The sequence below is a fragment of the Bufo gargarizans genome, chromosome 2, assembly GCF_014858855.1.
Source record: "Bufo gargarizans isolate SCDJY-AF-19 chromosome 2, ASM1485885v1, whole genome shotgun sequence".
Classification (NCBI taxonomy): Eukaryota; Metazoa; Chordata; class Amphibia; order Anura; family Bufonidae; genus Bufo; species Bufo gargarizans.
The window spans coordinates 423,110,305-423,132,082 of record NC_058081.1 but is presented as its reverse complement, the minus strand read 5'-3'; the positions used below and the strand labels follow the sequence as shown (position 1 = coordinate 423,132,082).

General features: G+C 41.2%; 1 protein-coding gene across 8 annotated transcripts in view; it reads left to right on the top strand.

Annotated features, from left to right (window-relative positions):
* The window catches only part of FBXW11 (F-box and WD repeat domain containing 11), a 510,738-nt gene that overhangs the window by 40,821 nt on the left and 448,139 nt on the right, over window positions 1-21,778 (top strand). For 2 of the 8 annotated variants that reach the window (XM_044280898.1, XM_044280897.1), the window contains exon 2: window positions 19,821-19,971. The exons of the other annotated variants lie outside the window; for them this stretch is intronic. The gene's annotated coding sequence lies outside the window, so the exon portion shown is untranslated. The remainder of the gene's footprint in view (window positions 1-19,820; window positions 19,972-21,778) is intronic. 8 annotated transcript variants of the gene reach the window in all.

Below are 21,778 nucleotides of genomic sequence, written 5' to 3'. Positions count from 1 at the left end.
CTTCCTGCACCTAGTACCAGCACTGCCGTACAACCTGGTGAAGTAGCGAGCACCAGAAGGGCAGTTGAAGCTGGTACGGTGGCACGTGCAGTAGTGACCCCGTCGCAGCCACCGCAAAGACGTGCCCGTAGAGCCCCTAGAATCCCAGAGGTGCTGGCAAACCCTGATTGGCAGTCCCCAACTTCAGCCGCACCTGTAGTTCCCCCTTTCACCGCCCAGTCTGGAGTTCGGGTTGAGACAGCTCAGATCGGTTCGGCCCTGGGATTTTTTGAGCTGTTCTTGACTGCGGAGCTCTTAGACTTAGTTGTGGCAGAGACAAACCGGTATGCCACACAATTTATAACCGCTAACCCGGGAAGCTTTTATGCCCAGCCTTTCCGGTGGAAACCAGTCCAAGTTTCCGAAATTAAAACTTTTTTGGGCCTTCTCCTCAACATGGGTCTAACTAAAAAGCATGAATTGCGGTCATATTGGTCCACGAACCCAATTCATCACATGCCCATGTTCTCTGCTGCTATGTCCAGGACACGATTTGAGACCATCCTGCGTTTCCTGCACTTTAGTGATAACAGCACCTCCCGTCCCAGAGGCCACCCTGCTTTTGACCGGCTCCACAAAATTCGGCCCCTCATAGACCATTTCAACCTGAAATTTGCAGATATGTATACCCGAGAGCAAAACCTCTGCGTAGACGAGTCCCTTATACATTTTACCGGGCGCCTTGGCTTCAAACAATACATCCCAAGCAAGCGCGCCCGGTATGGGGTCAAATTGTATAAGCTCTGTGAAAGGGCCACAGGCTATACCCACAAATTTCGTGTCTATGAGGGAAAAGATCAGACCCTGGAGCCGGTCGGTTGCCCTGACTACCTGGGGAGCAGTGGGAAGATAGTCTGGGACTTGGTGTTACCCTTATTCGGCAAGGGGTACCATCTTTATGTGGACAATTTTTACACAAGTGTGGCCCTCTTTACGCATTTGTTTCTAGAACGGATTGGCGCCTGTGGTACTGCGCGAACTAGTCGCGCGGGCTTCCCCCAACGGCTCGTTAGCACCCGTCTTGCAAGGGGGCAGAGGGCCGCACTGTGTAACGAAGAACTGCTCGCGGTGAAATGGAGAGACAAGCGTGACGTTTACATGCTCTCCTCCATTCACGCAGACACGACAATCCAAATTGAGCGAGCAACCCGTGTCATTGAAAAGCCCCTCTCAGTCCACGACTATAACCTTCACATGGGAGGGGTGGCCTTCAATGACCAGATGTTGTCTCCGTATTTAGTTTCCCGCAGAACCAGACGCTGGTATAAGAAGGTGTCTGTATATTTAATTCAATTGGCTCTGTACAATAGTTTTGTTCTTTACAGTAAGGCTGGGAGAACTGGATCCTTCCTCAAATTTCAGGAAGAGATCATCGAGAACCTCCTGTACCCAGGAGGTTCCGTGGCCCCCATCCACCAGTGTAGTTAGCCGTCTACACGAGCGACATTTCCCCAATGTCGTTGCTGGTACCTCAACCCACCCGTCACCCCGAAAAAGATGTCGTGTCTGTAGCAGGAGTGGAATAAGGCGTGACACCCGCTATTTCTGTCCTGACTGTCCTGACCACCCTGCCCTATGCTTAGGGGAGTGTTTCCGAAAGTACCACACACAGGTACACCTAGCATAGGGATCATCTCACCAGGACAGGCACACGGCTATTAGGGCCCATTCACTCAGTGCTGCAAACGTCTCCTTTTACCTGGGACAAAGTGCATAACGCACTTCGCCACATCTTTGGGCGATTTGCGCTTTGCACATTGACCCATGGGGAAGGAGAGGTTTGTTCTATAAAGGTAAAAAAAAAACAAAAAAAACACCAGTAAGCAAAAAGGTTAATGTTCAGTTAAAAAAGTTAGTTTATATGTTCTGTTGCAAAGTTAATAAAATTATTGCGTTACGGCCTGTATTTTATTTTTATTTTTTTTTAACCTTCCAAGTGGACCAACCGATCGATTAGCTGCAGCACTGATGTGCATTCTGACAGAAGCATTGCGCTGCTGTCAGATTACACGCAAGTCAGTGTATGCGGCGCTGCAAGACGAGATTTTCTCCTCTGCAGTAACAGATACATTTGCCGAGGCATACGAGCTGAGGAGGAGGCGGCGTTCCTATGCTTTGGCAAACACTTTGTGTGTGTGTGTGTATATGTATGTATATATGTGTGTGTATATATATATATATATATATATATATATATATATATATATATATATATATATATATATATATATATATATATAAAAAATAATCCCGGCAATGATTTATTCATCCACATCGATTGCTGTGAATGGAGAAATCTGGTTTGCCAGGGCATACGAGCTAAGTGGGTATGGATGTAGGGCGGAGCTCCTATGTCCTGGCAGACGCCTTTCCCCTCCATTTTTTTTTTTTTTTTTTTTTTTTTTTTTTTGGCAGAGATTTTTTCATCCACATTGATTGATGCGAATGAAGAAATCTGTGCCGTTCATTTTTTTTCTTTCGGCCCAGAGGCTGAACGGAAAAAAAAATCTCATTACCTGTATGCTCAATATAAGGAGAATAGCAGAAACTCCTAATGCTGGCCATACATGTAATGATTGCGGAGACCCTCAAATGCCAGGGCAGTACAAACACCCCACAACTGACCCCATTTTGGAAAGAAGACACCCCAAGGTATTCGCTGAGGGGCATATTGAGTCCATGAAAGATTAAAGTTTTTGACCTAAGTTAGCGGAAAGTGAGACTTTGTGAGAAAAAACAAAAAGAAAATCAATTTCCGCTAACTTATGCGAAAAAAATAAAAATTCTATGAACTTGCCAGGCCCCTCATTGGATACCTTGGGGTGTCTTCTTTCCAAAGTGGGGTCACATGTGGGGTATTTATACTGCCCTGGCTTTTTAGGGGCCCTAAAGCGTGAGAAGAAGTCTGGGATCCAAATGTCTAAAAATGCCCTCCTAAAAGGAATTTGGGCACCTTTGCGCATCTAGGCTGCAAAAAAGTGTCACACATCTGGTATCGCCGTACTCAGGAGAAGTTGGGGAATGTGTTTTGGAGTGTCATTTTACATATACCCATGCTGGGTGAGATAAACATCTTGATCAAATGCCAACTTTGTATAAAAAAATTGGAAAAGTTGTCTTTTGCCAAGATATTTCTCTCACCCAGCATGGGTATATGTAAAATGACACCCCAAAACACATTCCCCAACTTCTGGTATCGCCGTACTCAGGAGATGTGTGACACTTTTTTGATGCCAAGGTGGGCAAAGGGGCACATATTCCAAAGTGCACCTTTCGGATTTCACCGGTCATTTTTTACAGATTTTGATTGCAAAGTACTTCTCACACATATGGGCCCCTAAATTGCCAGGGCAGTATAACTACGCCACAAGTGACCCCATTTTGGAAAGAATACACCCCAAGGTATTCCGTGAGGGGCATGGCGAGTTCCTAGAATTTTTTTATTTTTTGTCGCAAGTTAGTGGAATATGAGACTTTGTAAGGAAAAAAGAGAAAAAAAAAAAAAATCATCATTTTCCGCTAACTTGTGACAAAAAAAAAAAAAAATTCTAGGAGCTCGCAGTGCCCCTCACGGAATACCTTGGGGTGTCTTCTTTCCAAAATGGGGTCACTTGTGGCATAGTTATACTGCCCTGGCAATTTAGGGGGGCCAAATGTGTGAGAAGTACCTTGCAATCAAAATGTGTAAAAAAAAAAATGGCCTGCAAAATCCGAAAGGTGCACTTTGGAATATGTGCCTCTTTGCCCACCTTGGCAGCAAAAAAGTGTGACACATCTGGTATCGCCGTACTCAGGAGAAATTGGGTAATGTGTTTATGGGTGTCATTTTACATATACCCATGCTGGGTGAGAAAAATATCTTGGTCAAATGCCAACTTTGTATAAAACAAAATGGGAAAAGTTGTCTTTTGCCAAGATATTTCTCTCACCCAGCATGGGTGTATGTAAAATGACACCCCAAAACACATTCCCCAACTTCTCCTGAGTACGGCGATACCAGATGTGTGACACATTTTTGCTGCCAAGGTGGGCAAAGGGGCACATATTCCAAAGTGCACCTTTCGGATTTCACCAGTCATTTTTTACACATTTTGATTGCAAAGTTCTTCTCACACATTTGGGCCCCTAAATTGCCAGGGCAGTATAACTACCCCACAAGTGACCCCATTTTGGAAAGAAGACACCCCAAGGTATTCTGTGAGGGGCATGGTGAGTTCCTAGAATTTTTTTTATTTTTTGTCGCAAGTTAGTGGAATATGAGACTTTGCAAGAAAAAAGAATGGAAAAAATCATCATCATTTTCCGCTAACTTGTGACAAAAAATAAAACTCACTATGCCCATCAGCGAATACCTTAGGGTGTCTACTTTCCGAAATGGGGTCATTTGTGGCGTTTTTCTACTGTTTGGGCATTGTAGAACCTCAGGAATCATGACAGGTGCTCATAAAATCAGAGCTGTTTCAAAAAGCGGAAATTCACATTTTTGTACCATAGTGTGTAAACGCTATAACTTTTACCCAAACCATTTTTTTTGTCCAAACATTTTTTTTTTTTATCAAGGACATGTAGAACAATAAATTTGGCGAAAAATTTATATATGGATGTTGTTTTTTTTGCAAAATTTTACAGCTGAAAGTGAAAAATGTCTTTTTTTTTTTTTGCAAAAAAATCATTACATTTTAATTAATAACAAAAAAAGTAAAAATGTCAGCAGCAATAAAATACCACCAAATGAAAGCTCTATTAGTGAGAAGAAAAGGAGGTAAAATTCATTTGGGTGGTAAGTTGCATGACCGAGCGATAAACGGTGAAAGGAGTGTAGTGCCGAAGTGTAAAAAGTGCTCTGGTCATGAAGGGGGTTTCAGCTAGCGGGGCTGAAGTGGTTAAATTAGTTGCTTCTTCTTCAAATTTGTCTTGTGTTGAACAATTCCTTTTAATACGTCTAAATTGTCCTGACGGTATATTTAAAAGCCATTGCGGCAGGTGGCAACTACTATATAGTATGTGACTGTTCTTGGATGTCGGTTTATGGTAGGTACTGCATATTAACTGTCGGCCCTCTATATTAATCTGTAGGTCCAAACATTCAATAGAGGACATGCTTGTAGTTGCTGAGAACCGTAAATTCAAAGTATTATCATTGATATCCCTCAAAAATGAATCGAGGGCACTTTGATCTTTATTCCATATGAGCAGAACATAATCTATAGAACGGTCCCAGAGCACCAGGTCTGTCCCCAGCTTTGGGGCAATGATGTCCTGTTCCCACTGAGCCATGAATAAATTGGCATAGCTGGGGGCAAACCTGTTGCCCATGGCCGTACCCTGTGTTTGCACATAGAAGTCTTTGTCAAACGAAAAATAATTATGGTTTAGTATAAATTGTACGGTCTCAGCTAAATATTCTATTTGTTGAGTAGGTAATTGGCCATCTTTTAATAGTTGTTCTTTCATGGCATGAATCCCTTGATCGTGGTGTATTATTGTATATAGGCTCTGTACATCCAGTGTCCCTATAATCCAATTTGGATCCCAGTAAATTTTTTCTATCTTTTTAATTACCTGGGTTGTATCTTTAATATAAGATCTAACCTTTTTCACTACAGGCTGTAATAATCTGTCCACATATTGTGACAGATTCACATATAATATATCGATTCCCGATATAATGGGTCGTCCTGGTGGATCCGTCTGATTTTTATGTAATTTTGGAATACAGTAGAACACTGGCAATTTTTGTTGAGTATTTAATATATATTTATGTTCCTCCTCTGTTAAAATATTTTGCTGCAGTCCTTTGTTACATAAATTAGTCAATTCTATATAATAATCCTTTGTGGGGTCTGTTTTTAATTTCCTATATGTGTTAACGTCGGACAATTGCCTCCTACATTCTTTATTATAGTTGTCTGCATCTAAAATAACAATGGCTCCGCCCTTGTCTGCCGGACGTATCACTATATTGTTAACCTTCTGTAGTTGTTTTATTGCATTGATTTCTTCCTGAGATTAATTATTATTGCTTGCATTTTTTGTTATTTTTATTTTTCTTATATCACATTCCACTGATTGCCTGAAAGTGGCCATTTCATGGCTTACTTCCTGTCTAGGATATTTTTTAGATTTATTTTTCAAATTAGTGTGTGTATAATTTGTTTATCAGACGTTGATGTTTCTACAGTAATAGGATTTTTCATATGATACTTTTTCAAGCATAATTTGCGAATACATTTTTCTACTCCTATGTATGTATCAAACTTATTGAGTTGGATTGTTGGCGCAAATTTAAGTCCTTTATTTAGTAGGTCAATTTGGGATTTTGTGAGGGGTGTGGAACTTAGGTTTACAATAGAATTGGAAGTGTCTGTGAGTGCATGATCTATCTGTCCTGGTTTCTTCCACTTCTTTCCCCTGCGTAATTTTTTCTTCTTCCTTCGGGTGGGGGTCTGTGTTGGTGCTGTTGGACATAATGTTGTTCCCTGTGTTGTGTGTGTTCCCGTTGTTGTGTTTCGTAGTGATATTGTGCTCTGTGATTGTCCTCCTGACTGTTGTGTCGATATCTCAAATTGTATTGGTGTTGGTTTCTGATTGGGGATTTCAATTGGTCGTGCTCTGTGATGGGGTGGGGTTTGATCTAAAAAATGATTCTCACTAAACACTTCATATTTATTACTTGTGGGTATAGTGTAATTCTTATCTGTATCTACAAGTGTATCTCTTATTTCACCTGATTTCTGTGTTTTTGATTGTTTGTGATTGCTTTCCTCAATTTGTTGCTTTTTCGACCTATTTTCGGACTTTTGTATATTATGTTTTCTTTGTTTTTTTTTCATAATTATGTCATGTTCTATTTTGTCCAAGTTTTTACATAACCGTTCTTGTAGGAGTACAAATTCGTCATTTTTTGGTAATTTCTCAATTATAATTTTCATTTGTTCTATCTGTTGTGATATATTCAAGAATCTGTTGTCTTCTTCTTATGATCATTTCCATTAATACAATGGATTGTGTTCGCAAGAAGGAGTTCCATTCTCCTTCAAATTCTTCACTACATAAATCTTGAGCTGGGATTTTCGACAGACAATCCTTTTGGGATGTTTCCTTCCTTTATATATTGGTTTAACATTCTGATTTCCCATAGTTGCTGTCGAAATTCCAGCTCTTTAAATAAATCAGACATAGATTTTTCTGCTTGTTGTGTCATATGTATTTCATTGATATTATCAAATGAATATGATTCTACTAATAAACGTTTTTGTTCGATATGACTCCAGATGTCCATTGCAAAATATTAGGTAGGAAACTAACACCAGTTGAAAGGGGTCTAACCGTAGCATAAAGCAATGTTCGGATGCTCAGACCACCTACCAGCGACCGCAAACTGAACATTTTTTGAACAACTTATGTTCAGATCACTGGCAAAATAACATACACACTGAAGGCATGAAAACTATGAATTAACACATGTGGAATAATATACTTATCAAAAAAGTATGAAACAACTGAAAATATGTCATATTCTAGGTTCTGCAAAGTAGCCACCTTTTGCTTTCATTACTGCTTTGCACACTCTTGGCATTCTCTTGATGAGCTTCACCTGAAATGGTCTTCCAACAGTCTTGAAGGAGTTCCCAGAGATGCTTAGCACTTGTTGGCTCTTGTGCCTTCACTCTGCGGTCCAGCTCATCCCAAACCATCTCAATTGGGTTCAGGTCCGGTGAACATATTTTCAGTTTCATACTTTTTTGATAAGTATATAATTCCACATGTGTTAATTCATAGTTTTGATGCCTTCAGTGTGAATCTACAATTTTCATACTCATGAAAATAAAGAAAACTCTTTGAATGAGAAGGTGTCCAAACTTTTGGTCTGTACTGTATATATTTATATATATTTATATATATTTTTGTATTTTTTTCTGTGTGTGTGCAAAATTTACGTTTTTCAGCGGTAGGGGTCCAGCAGTCACTGATAGCCGGACTCCTGCTGTGTGCTCCGGCATTGGTGAAAAACTGATGCCGACACATAAACCTTCGCACTACCGCGGTCAACGCTGACCACGGCACGTGCAGGGTCCTGCCAGGTGTGGGGTGGCCATTGGGTTCCCGCGATGGTGTGACAGGGTACCCAATGGCAGGGAATGCAGCCCGATGCCCTCCGTGACAGCCTGTGAGGTCCAGCCCCCTCGATCTCAAAGGCAGGAAGGTTTTAAGTGTATTACACAGTGTAATACAGTCATAGCCAATGCATTTTACAATACAGATGTAATGCATTCTAAAGGGGATCAGACCCCCCAAAAAAAAAAATTAACGTGAAAAAAGTTTAAAAAAAAGTTTAACAAAAAATGTATTTATTTTTATCGCAGCGTCCGTATTGAGCGGCTGTATAAAAATATCACATGACTTAACCCCTCAGGTGAACACTAAAAAATAAAATAACTGTGCTAAAAGAAACTTTTTTTTGTCACCTTAAATCACTAAGAGTGCAACTCCAAGCGATCAAACAGGCGTGTGCCCCCCAAAATAGTACAAAAATAACAAAAATTGAGCCCCTACCTAAGACAATCTCCCCAAAAAATAAAAACTATGGCTTTTAGACTATGGAGACACTAAAACATGAATTTGTGTTTGTTTAAAAATGCTTTTATTGTGTTAAATGTAAAAATAAAATAAAAAAGTAGACTTATCTGGTATCGCCGCGTCCATAACAACCTGCTCTATAAAAATGCCACTTGACCTAACACCTCAGGTGAACATAAAAAAAGTGTCAAAAAAGCAATTTTTTTTGTCACCTTACATCACAAGAAGACTAATAGCAAGCAATCAAAATGTCACATGCACCCCAAAATAGTGCAAATCAAACCATTATCTCATTCCACAAAAATTATACTCTACCTAAGACAATCGCCCCAAAAAAATATTATTTTTTTCTTTTGGTTTCAAAAAGTGTCAAATTGTGTAAAACTTTAATTAAAAAGGTATACATATTAGGTATTGCCACGTCTGTACCAACTGCTCTATAAAAATATCACATGACCTAATCCCTCAGGTGAACACCATAAAAAAGTGTCAAAAAAGCCATTTTTTTGTCACTTTAGATCACAAAAAGTGTCATGCCAAGCAATCAAAAAGTCCTATGCACCCTACAATAGTACCAATCAAAGCGTCATCTAATACTGAAAAAAATGAGCACAAAAAATAAAAACAACTATAGCATTCAGAATGTGGACACACTAAAAAAAATATTTTTTTTTTCTTTCAAAGTTGCTTTATGTAAAACTGAAACTACCCAAAAAAGGAGTCCTATTTGGTATTGTCGCGTCCATAACAACCTGCTCTATAACAATAGCACATGATCTAACCTGTCAGATGAATGTTGTAAATAATAAAAACTGTGCCAAAACAGCAATTTTTGGTTACATTGCCTCACAAAAAGTGTAATATAGAGCAACCAAAAATCATATGTACCCTAAAATACTACCCCAAAACTGCTATCTTATCCAGCAGTTTCCAAAATTGGCTACCTTTTGGGAGTTTTTACTCTAGGGGTGCTTAAGGGGTTTTTCAAATGTGACATAGCAGCTTAAAATTATCCCAGTGAAATCTACATTCCTAAAACCATATGGCGTTACTTTCCTTCTGCGTCCTGCCGTGTGCCTGTACAGCTGTTTACGACCACATATGGCGTGTTTCTGTGAACGACAGAATCGGGGCAATAAATATTGAGTTTGGTTTGGCTGTTAACCCTTTCTTTGTTATTGGAAAAGTTGATTAAAATGGAAAATCTGCCCAAAAAGTGAAATTCTGAAATTTCATCTACATTTTCCTTTAATTCTTGTGGAACACCTAAAGGGTTAAGAAAGTTAGTAAAATCTGTTTTTTTAATACCTTGAGGGGTGTAGTTTCTAAAACTGGGCTATTTATGGGTGGTTTCTATTATGTAAGCCTTATGCCTCATGCACACGACCGTTGTTATGGTCCGCATCTGAGCTGCAGTTTTTGCGGCTTGGATGCAGACCCATTCACTTCAATGGGGCTGCAAAAGATACGGACAACACTCAGTGTGCTGTCCGCATCTGTTGCTCCGTTCTGTGGTCCGCAAAAAAAAAATAACCTGTCCTATTCTTGTCCGTTTTTGTCCGACAAGAATAGGCAGTTATATCAATGGCTGTCGGTGCCTTTCCACAAATTGCGGAACACAAAACGCACAACAAAAATAAGATTTGATCCATATGCAAATTAACCTGTCTCATCTCACATACAGGACTCCTCTCAGGTTAATTTGCGAATGTATCAAATATTATTATTATTATTATTATTATTATTTTTTTTTATTTTTATTTTTTTTTTTTTTTTTTTTTTTTTTTTTTTTTTTTTTTTTTTTTTTTTTTTTTGCAAAATAAAAGCACACACAGCTATGGGGAGTGGGTATTGCGGATGTGCTAGCGGCCATCTAGCCATCCATTTACTCGGCTCTATACACAAAAGCCACAAGTTCCATTTAACCCCTTCACGCAACATCACGTACATGTACGTGGGGGAATGTGGTGCCTCACCGCATCCCCATGTGCATGTACGTGATCAGCTTTCACTGTCAGCGCAGGGACCGAAGCGCTGAAGATTCAGTGAAGCCGGCGTGCTGGGGTTGCTAGGCAACCAGAGAATCCGGAAGGAGTTGTATTGGACCCCTGACCCTCCCACGATCGCTGTGATTGGTCCAATACTGCAGAGGGCCCAATCGCAGCGCATCGGGGCAGGTAAGGGGGTGTTAGGGAGCGACTGTGTGCCTCTCCTTCTCTGATCGTCCCCATTCCTGTCAGGGAAGCAATCTGAGAAGGAGAGTGTGACAATATACTGTACCTATCACATGTATACTAGTCATGGAGCACTGCTACTTAGAGCTCCATGACTAGTATACTCCTCATCGCATTTAACTGTCACCATGTCTGCAGACATGGTGACAGCGCTGAGTGCCGGCTGTTACACACAGCCAGGCACTCAGGCTCAATGCCGAGGGGGGTCCTGTGACCCCCCCTGTATCGGCGATCGCTGCAAACCGCAGGTCAATTCAGACCTGCGGTTTGCAGCGCGTTATGTAGTTTGATCCCTGCGGTCGATTATTATTATTTTTTTTTAACCCCCCTGAATTCAATTATGTGGCGGGGTGCAGGGGGGCTGTTTGTGGGCGGTGCGGCAGTTGCGGGAGGCGGCGTCTAGTTGGCGTCTAGTGGGTTATACCAGGGTGCCAGCACATTGCTGGCACCCTGGTATAAACGGCTGACATCGGACCGCGATATGGAAAAGGTTAACAGCTCAGGGAGCTCCCTCCCTCTCCCATCGGAGGGCTGCTGTACCTTTGCAGCCCCCCGATGGAGAGGGAGAAAGCCCCCAGACAGCCCCCCCAGAGCCCCGTCCTTACCCTTCCCCGTCTGCGCAGTTCTGACCATAACTGAGCAGACGGGGAAGGTTCCCATGGCAACAGGACGCCTTCTCAGGCGTCCTGCTGTCGATGGTGCTGAACAGATCTGTGCTGAAAGCATAGATCTGTTCAGTGTAAGTTAAATATAGTACAGTTCAATATATATTGTACTGTATTGTATTATACAGACATCAGACCCACTGGATCTTCAAGAACCAAGTGGGTCTGGGTCCAAAAAAATGTGAAAACACATTTATCACTGATTTAAACATGAGAAAAATAAAATTCCCTACACATGTTTGGTATCGCCGCGTCCGTAACGACCTGATCTATAAAATGGTCATGTTACTTTTCCCGAACGGTGAACGCTATAAAAATAAAAAATAAAAAACTATGATGAAATTGAAATTTTGCCCACCTTACTTCCCCAAAAAAGGTTATAAAAGTGATCAAAAAAGTCGCATGTACGCCAAAATTGTAACAATCAAACCGTCATCTCATCCCGCAAAAAATGAGACCCTACTTAAGATTATCGCCCAAAAACTGAAAAAACTATGGCTCTTAGACTATGGAAACACTAAAACATAATTTTTTTTGTTTCAAAAATGAAATCATTGTGTAAAACTTATATAAATAAAAAAGTATGCATATTAGGTATTGCCGCGTCCATATCGACCGACTCTAAAAATATCACATGACCTAACCCCTCAGGTGACCACCGTAAAAAAATAAAAATAAAAACGGTGTAGAAAAAGCAATTTTCTGTCATCTTACGTCACAAAAAGTGTAATGGCAAGCGATCAAAAAGTCATATGCACCCCAACATAGTGCCAATCAAACAGTCATCTCATCTTGCAAAAAATGAGACCCTACTTAAGATAATCGCCCCAAAACTGTAAAAACGATGGCTCTTAGACTATGGAGAAACTAAAAAAAATTTTTGTTTTAAAAATGAAATCATTGTGTAAAACTTACATAAATAAAAAAAAAATGTATACATATTAGGTATCGCCGCGTCCGTGACAACCTGCTCTATAAAATTACCACATGATCTAACCTGTCAGATGAATGTTGTAAATAACAATAAAAAAAACGATGCCAAAAAAGCTATTTCTTGTTACCTTGCCGCACAAAAAGTGTAATATAGAGCAACCAAAAATCATATGTACCCTAAACTAGTACCAACAAAACTGCCACCCTATCCTGTCGTTTCTAAAATGGGGTCACTTTTTTGAGTTTGTACTCTAGGGGTGCATCAGGGGGGCTTCAAATGGGACATGGTGTCAAAAAACCCAGGGCTGTGGAGTCGGTAGATAAATGCTCCGACTCCTCAGTTTTTTGTACTTCCGACTCCGACTCCCCGACTCCGACTCCTCTGTATTTAATATGCGAATGTATTTTATACATTCCTTGAAGGAAAGAAAGAAGTTCTTCTAAGCTCTTCTAGCACAGAGAGGTAGTTGGGCAGAAGCTGCTGCCTTCTCCTTTGTGTGCTGATCTTCTGCTGAAGACAGGGCAGTGGGAGGATCCAAGAAGGGACATTTATTTTAAAACATGATTTCCCTAGAAGAATCCCATAGTCATGTTTAAAGTTTAAGATAACATTCTGAGTTTACACGTTTTATAGCCTTAGCTGAATGACAGCAGTTTTTCCAATGGTTTACAGCAGGGATGTTAAACTCGTGGCCCTCCAGCTGTTGCAAAACTACAACTCCCATCATGCCTGGGCATACTACAGCTATCAGGGAATGATGGGAGTTGTAGTTTTGCAACATCTGGAGGGCCATGAGTTTGACATCCATGGTTTACAGCTTCAGTCTTGAACTATTGACCCTCCATTCCCTTCACTTATACAAGTGTCTCTAGTCCTGCAAAACACATATTTACTTAATCCCTTATCAGTGAGAGGCTAGGATAACCATGGGCATTGTGTTCCCTGTAACATCAGAACACAACACAATGGAAAGGATATGTATTTCCACTCCTAATTGTGCATTGCGTGCCATATAGCGAAGCATATGAAAAGCATGCTTCTTCACATCATTGAAGTGTTTGTTTTGAGGTAACGTGTCGCACTGCATGCATTGGCCTTTATTCTTACAGTAGAGAAGTCATTAATTATAACTGTTTATGAATTCGGACATTTAAACTTGCTTTTTTATTTTTTTTATTCCAATTTAAATTTAGTCTGAGTCGGTTCATTTTTTGCCGACTCCGACTCCAGGTACCCAAAATTGACTCCGACTCCTCGACTCCGACTCCACAGCCCTGAAAAAAACAGTCCAGCAAAACCTGCCTTCCAAAAACCAAACGGCGCACCTTTCACTCTACGCCCCGCTGTGTGGCCGTACAGTAGTTTACGACCACATATAGGGTGTTTCTGTAAAAGGCAGAGTCAGGGCAATAAAGATACAGTCTTGTTTGGCTGTTAACCCTTGCTTTGTTAGTGGAAAAAATTGGTTAAAATGGAAAATTAGGCAAAAAAATTAAATTCTCAAATTTCATCCCCATTTGCCAATAACTCTTGTGCAACACCTAAAGGGTTAACGAAGTTTGTAAAATCAGTTTTGAATACCTTGAGGGGTGTACTTTCTTAGATGGGTTCACTTTTAGGGAGTTTCTACTCTAGGGGTGCAACTGTTATAAATATCATAAAAAAAAGTATTTTAAAAGTATTTGGGCAAAAAGGCAGTTTCGGTCAAGGGCATCCTGAATTTTCGGTTTCGGACCAGAATTTTCATTTCGGTGCACCCCTATATGTTGCCAATATTCCGATAGCGTATGGGGAACACAGATCGCGCTGTTGTCAGAGCTCTCCGTGTTCCCCTTATCAGCACAGGGGAGAAGGAAGCAGTGTCTCCTCCCCCTGTGCTGCTGCTGCCGCCGCTGCCAATGAAAGGACAGGGGACAAGAGAAGGGGAGGGTCTGTGGCCACTGCGCAACCAATGAAGAGAAATCTCTCATTCATATACAGGAGGCGGGAGCTGGCTGCAGAATCACATAGCCGGCTCTCGACCTCTATGAGCAATAGCTGTGATCTGCGGTAGTTAACCCCTCTGGTGCCGCAGATCGCAGCTACTGCTCATAGAGGTCGGGAGCCGACTATGTGATTCTGCAGCCAGCTCCCGCCTCCTGTATATGAATAAATGAGATTTATCTTCATTGGTGGCGCAGTGCGCCCCCCCAAGCCCAGTGTTAGACATTGGTGGCGCAGTGCGCCCCCCCAAGCCCATTATTAGACATTGGTGGCGCAGTGCGCCCCCCAAGCCCAGTATTAGACATTGGTGGCGCAGTGCCCCCCCCCCCAAGCCCCCCCAGTATTAAGCATTGGTGGCGCAGTGCGCCCCTCCACCCAAGCCCCCCCCCCCAGGATCCCCTCTCCCCTGCTCCTCCGATTGGAGCCCCAGCAGTGTAATGCTGGGGCTCCGATCGGTTACCATGGCAGCCAGGACGCTATTGAAGCCCTGGATGCCATGGTAAGCTCCGTGCTGCTGTGTGCACAAAGCTAGATAGATCTCTATCAGGGTGAATAGGACAAGGGTTCTAGTCCCTAAGGGGGCTAAAAGTTGAATGAAAAAAGAAAGATTTACAAAAAAAAAAACTACACATTAACAAACATTAATTTTCAGCAGATTTGTGTAGGAATTATTTAAAAAAATAATTTATACCGTTATTCTGGGAATTATTATTATCGGCTATCGGCCTGAAAGTTCACAAATTATCGGTATTGGTATCGGCCCTAAAAAATCAATATCGGTCGATCCCTAATCTCATCCCACAAAAAATGAGACCCTACTTTAATTGCCCAAAAACTGAAAAAACTATGGCTCTCAGACTATGGTGACACTAAAACATTTTTTGGTTTAAAAAATGAAATCATTGTGTAAAACTTAAATAAATAAAATAATTGTATACATATTAGGTATCACCGCGTCCGTGACAACCTGCTCTATAAAAATACCACATGATCTAACCTGTCAGATGAATGTTGTAAATAACAAAAAAAACGGTGCTAAAAAGCTATTTCTTGTTACCTTGCCTTACAAAAAGTGTTATATAGAGCAACCAAAACTCATATGTGCCCTAAACTAGTACCAACAAAACTTCCACCCTATCCCGTAGTTTCTAAAATGGGGTCACTTTTTTGGAGTTTGTACTCTAGGGGTGCATCAGGGGGGCTTCAAATGGGACATGGTGTCCAAAAAAACGTCTAGCAAAATCTGCCTTCCAAAAACCGTATGGCATTCCTTTCCTTCTGCGCTCTGCCGTGTGCCCGTACAGTGGTTTACAACCACACATGGGATGTTTCTGTAAACTACAGAATCGGGGCCATAAATAATGAGTTTTGTTTGTCTGTTAACCCTTTGTAACTGGAAAAAAAATTGGTAAAATTGAAAATTTGCCCAAAAATTGAAATTCTGAAATTTCATCTCTATTTGCCACCTAAAGGGTTGGAACACCTAAAGGGTTAACGACGTTTCTAAAATCTGTTTTGAATACCTTGAGGGGTGTGGTTTCTTAGATGGAGTCACTTTTATGGAGTTTCTGCTCTAGGGGTGCATCAGGGGGGCTTCAAATGGGACATTGTGTAAAAAAAAAAAAAACTGTCTAGCAAAATCTGCCTTTCAAAAACTTATAGCATTCCTTTCCTTCTGTGTCCTACCATGTGCCCGTACAATGGTTTACGACCACATATGGGATGTTTCTGTAAACTACAGAATCAGAGCCATAAATATTGAGTCTTGTTTGGCTGTCAACCCTTGCTGGACATAAAGGTAAGGGGAGATTGGAGCAAAGACCTTATCCCCCAGAATTGTTAACTGGTCAGAGGAACTTGGCGCCATCATTGGATAGAAGGGCTTTGATTTTTCCATCTCCCTGTCTTAAGTTTCAATAAGGATTGGTCTAAGTTCGCAAAGGGCAGTATTAAATGTGTTGCGCGACGGGCGCTAACACTGGGAAATTTACTTGGCGCCAGTCTCTATATGGAGGGTCCCAAGTTACAATCAACCTGATTATCCAACAAAGGCAGTTTTAAATGCGGGCGTAACAGATGTATTTGTTGTGGCCACTTGGAGAGAAGCAGTACTTTTACATTTACGGCAAATGGAAGAAAATTTGCAATCAATACTTACTTTAATTGCAACACTTAATATGCCATTTATTTAATTGCATATCAAGTCTGCTTACTCCAATATGTGGGTTGCACAACAAATACAATAAAAACCAGGATTATAAAACATGTATCTGACATACCGCATTTTAAAAACAAGAAACGTCTCTGCTGTCAGTCTGCATTTTGCCCTAGAACATGGAGGTGATTCTTCAGCCTTGAAGGTGCTAGGTATTGAAAGGGTTACAGCTCCTTTACAGGGTGGGGACCATCGTTGAAAGCTTCTCAACAGAGACTTTCTGGATGTTCCAGCTTAATACCCGCATTCCAGCAGGTCTAAATAAAAGACAAGATTTAATATTACAGTACAACTAATTATCGTTCATACCATATTGCAATATATAAGCCTTTTTTTTTCTTTTGCTGTGCTTTCATTTTATTATGTGTATAAGCTGTTTTAGTATAATGTTTGTTCTAATCCTGCTAAGGAGTTAATAACCATGTGACACCCTCACCCCCACGGATTGGCGTGGGAGGAGTATATCAGTAACTGCTCAGTATGTGTTATTCATGTCATGATTTAAGGATTGAAATATGATGGTCCGAAATGCGTAGACTGTGCTCTTGCTTATGAGGATTGGAAAGTTTTAACCTCATCAATAAAAGTGTCTCCAGTTGTTTAAGAGCCGGCTTCTCCTTATCATTTTTATTGAATTGCTACAACAGCCGTGTACAGGCTGGTTACTGTGCTCCCAGCAGGTGCAACAGGTGAGAGCTGCTGAGATACTGCCAAACAAAAAAAGTATGAATATTTAAAAATTAAATTACTTTTCAGTGGTATGTGGGTTAGGTATGTGCATGTGTCCCTTTTTAAAGTATACACTTTTTCTATTTGTCTATACCAGTGATGTCGAACCTTTTTAGAGACCGAGTGCTCAAACTGCAAACCAAAACCCCCTTATTTATCGCAAAGTGCCGACACTGCAATTTAACCTGAATACTACAGTCCAACATATCATATCTTCCATGTACTTTATCATTTAGCTATAATAGCCTGCATGCATTCAATATGCTGCCTGTGCTGTTTATAGTGCGCGCTGCGCTGATGAATGGCAGGAAAAGTCTGAGGCATATTGGTACGCCATAGACTTTTTCCATGGCATGGGTGCCCACAGAGAGGGCTCTGAGTGCCGCCTGTGGCACCCGTGCCATAGGTTCTCCACCACTGGTCTATATTGTACATTCTTGGCCAAAAGTTTTGAGACTGACATGACTTTTGCTTTTCACAATGTTTGCTGCTTCAGCGTGATCAGATGTATAGCAATTAATTTCAAACATTCATTGCCTTGAAAATGAAAAATAATCACAAAAAAACAATTTCTACTGCATTTTATCCACAAAATGACCTGCTAACATAATTTCAGTGCACTTCTCACTTGTTCAGGAGAAAGTGTTAACAAGGACAAGGCATCTTCTATCACTCTGTCATGCTGATTGAATTAGAAAGGGGTGATGGTGTTTGACATCATTGTCTTCTGTTAACCATGGTTACCTCCTCAGAAACATATGCAATCATCATTGCTTTGCATTCAAAGGGCTTTAGAAGCAATGACAGACATTTGTCATTGAGAACTTTAAGGAGCTTGGTTCATTTGCGTCCAAGAAAGTCCAGCAAGGGCAAGAACTTTCTCCTAAAGTGTGTTTAGGTTTGGGATCAGATCATCACTAGTGCAGAGCTTGCTCAGGAATGGCAACAGGCAGGTGTGAGTGCATCTGCACACACATTGAAACAAAGGCTTTTGGGAGGCAACTTGGTGTCAAGAAGAGCATCAAAGAAGGCAATTTTCTGCTAGAAAAGTATATAGAACTGTGATGTTCTGCAGGAAGTACAGGGGCTCGGTAAAGTTATTTTCTCTAATAAAGCCCTCTTCAGACTGTTTTAAGACTTGAAAAAATGACTGAAGAAAAGACAAGTGCTATCAAGATTCCGGTGTCATGTCGACAGTAAAGCATCTTGAGATCATTCATGTGTGGGTTGCTTCTTATCCAAGGTAGTGGGTTGCCTCCCAGTTTTGCTTAAGAACATTGCCATGAATAAAACCCCCACCAAGAGCAAGTTCTCCCAAGGATCCAGGATCAACTTGGTGATTAACAATGAGCACCATGTCACAAGGCAAAAAACAGCTACGTGGCTGGGTGAACAAAACATGTAAACTTTTAGAGTCCTTGTAAAGTAGAGCTGTCTAAGTTGCCAATAGCAACCAATTAGATCCCACCTTTCATTTTTGACAGCTCCTTTGGAAAATGAAAGGTGGAATTTTGATTGCTATGGGCAGCTAAGCCAGTTCTACACCTGTTTGATAAATGACCCTTTTTGTGTCCATGGACAAACACCTTAGATCTCAAACACATGGAGAATCTGTGGACAGTCCTTAAAGTTGGTGGACATATAAAAACACAGAGATTGTGATAAACTCCAAGCACTGATTAGGAAAGATCAGGTTTTCACCAGTCAGGATTTAGTCTGGAAACTCATATCCAACTTGCCAGGGTGAAATGCAGACATCTTGAAAAGAATGGTCAGCATTGTAAATGTATTCCAAATCTTAAGAATGGCTGAAATGGATGTCATTATGCTCCAGGAAACACATTTTAAATGTGGGCATGTACTGAATCTCTCAAGGTCTCCGTATCAGAACTGTTATCACTCATGTTTTGATAGTTCTGTCTCTAGGGGCGTCAGCATTGGGTTTAGTAAAAACGTGCCTTTCATGAAGATCTTTTTTCTGGCTAACCTGGTTGGCAGTACTTGCTGCATGTCTATACATGGTCGTGGATGAAGATATCGACTGCATCTCTCTCTGATCACACCCTCCTGACTTTCAACTTGATGTTTTCTCTGTTAGAGAATGGACGTGGCGACTTAATGCTACTCTGTTGTGAAAGAAGAACTTATAGGGCTAGGATCCCACCTGACTCAGTGTATTTTCCTGCTCTATAAGATGGTGACTATGGAATAGACCCTTAAATGTTCTTTGGCTCTGAGAGAGCAAGGTTACTCTTTGTTAAGGCTGCTAGAGCTTTTTTGTGGATAAAATCTAAGCACTATGCCCATGGTAAAAGGGGGTTGCATAATTAGGAGTTTTGGTTAAGAAGCGTATTGAGCAGTCCCACATTAGACCACTGAGAGCAAGGGTTGCCAAGTCCTTTACTGACTTCTATCACTCTCTTTGTAACTTATGCCCTTAGGACATGGACACTTGTTGGGAGGCCAGAACGGAAGACTTCCTCCGCTTCCTTGTCCCTCTCTTGCTTACTCTGTCTGAAAAAGAGTGTGCACCCATTCTAACTCCTATCACCCAGGAAGAAATTCACAAAGCTCTCAAGTCCACTCCAAAAGGTAAAAGCCTGGGTCCCGGTGGCCTACCAGTTCTATAATTACTCCTAAGTTTTTGCCAGTTTTGAGTTTCAAGTTAGTGGACTACTTCAAATGCTCTGCCGGGTAGAAGCCTTCCTGCTAAACAGGTGCTTGAAGCCCACATTGCTGTGCTCCCCAAACCTGGCAAAGACTGAGTTGCCATCCCTTATCACTCTTAAACTCAGATGTCAAGCTCTTGGCAAAAATGTTGGCCTCCAGTATGGCTCTGTTACTCCATAGATTGATATTGCCAGAGCAGTCCAGCTTTGTGGGGGGCAGGAAGTGCAGATATAGCGCTTTGAGTCTTGCAAGTCTTAAAAGGCAGCTCTTTTATCCACTTCTTTTTTCATTTTATGTCTAGAGACTTATACAAGCCATAATATAAGACCAGGGATTTGTCAGTGCAGCAGGTCATGCATAGCGTTGCTGCATTTGCTCCTGTTCCTTACTGTCCTTTCTAAGACTTTCCCTGCCCTACTTAATTCTCGCCAAATTTGGCCAACTGTCTAGTTTTAAAATTAATTTCTACAAATGCACTGCTTTGGGAGTTAATGTCCCAGACAGGGTTATTTCCACTCTATCGGAGGGCTATTCTTTCCAGGGGGTCTCTAACAGTTGAACTATCCCCCTCTATTAGCTTCTATCAAGACCCAGTTACACAACCTGGACATTCCATTTATGACTGAAATGCTACATATTTCCTAAATTGCTATACCTGCTCCAGACTGTACCCATATACTTTCTGGCTGCATTTTTGCTTTCGGTTCATAGACTGTTCTGTCTTTGTCCGGAAAAGACTCGCTTACAATACACTTGTATTACCAAAACTGCCGGGGGCTTTGCTCTCCCAGATACAGTCCTGATGAAAAGTTTAAGACCACTTGAAAAATGGCAAAAAAATCATATTTAGCATTGCTGGATCTTAAGGTTCCAAGTAGCGCTTCAACATGCAACAAGAAGAAATGGGAGTGAGACAAAACATTTTTTGAGCATTCATTTTAATGAAAACAACGAATAAACTGAAACGGACTGTTTTTCAGCTGATCAAAAGTTTAGGACCACATGCCTTTTTTAAAAGGCCAAATCTGTGCAGAGATGTGGATGCATTGTCATTTTCTATCAGGTAGTCACACGTTGTGATGGCAAAGGCAAAAAAACCTCTCCCTTTTTGAACGTGGTCGGGTTGTTGAACTGCATAAGCAGGATCTCTCACAGCGCACCATCGCTGCTGAGGTGGGACGCAGTAAGATAGTCATTTGGAGTTTCTTAAATTTTTAAATGATCCTGAGGGTTATGGAACAAAAAAGTCAAATGGAAGACCCAAAAAAATTTCATTAGCACTGAGCCGGAGGATCCAATTGGCTGTCCGTCAAGACACTGGACTATCCTCGACCCAAATTAAGGCCCTTACTAGTGCTGACTGCAGCCCCATAACCACCAGACGGCATCTGAGACTGAAAGGCTTCAAAAACAAAAAACGTCTTCAAAAACTTCGTCTCAGAACTGCTCGTTTGGACTTTGCAAGAGAGCACCAAACATGGGACATTCAAAGGTGGAAGAAAGTTTTATTCTCTGATGATAAAAAAATTAACCTTGATGGTTTCCAACGTTACTGGCATGACAAGCAGATCCCACCTGAGATGTTTTCTACGCGCCACAGTGGAGGGGGCGCCATAATGGTCTGGGGTGCTTTTTCCTTCAGTGGAACAATGGAGCTTCAGGAAGTGCAGGGGCGTCAAACGGCCACTGACTATGTCCAGATGTTGCAGAGAGCATTCCTCATGACTGA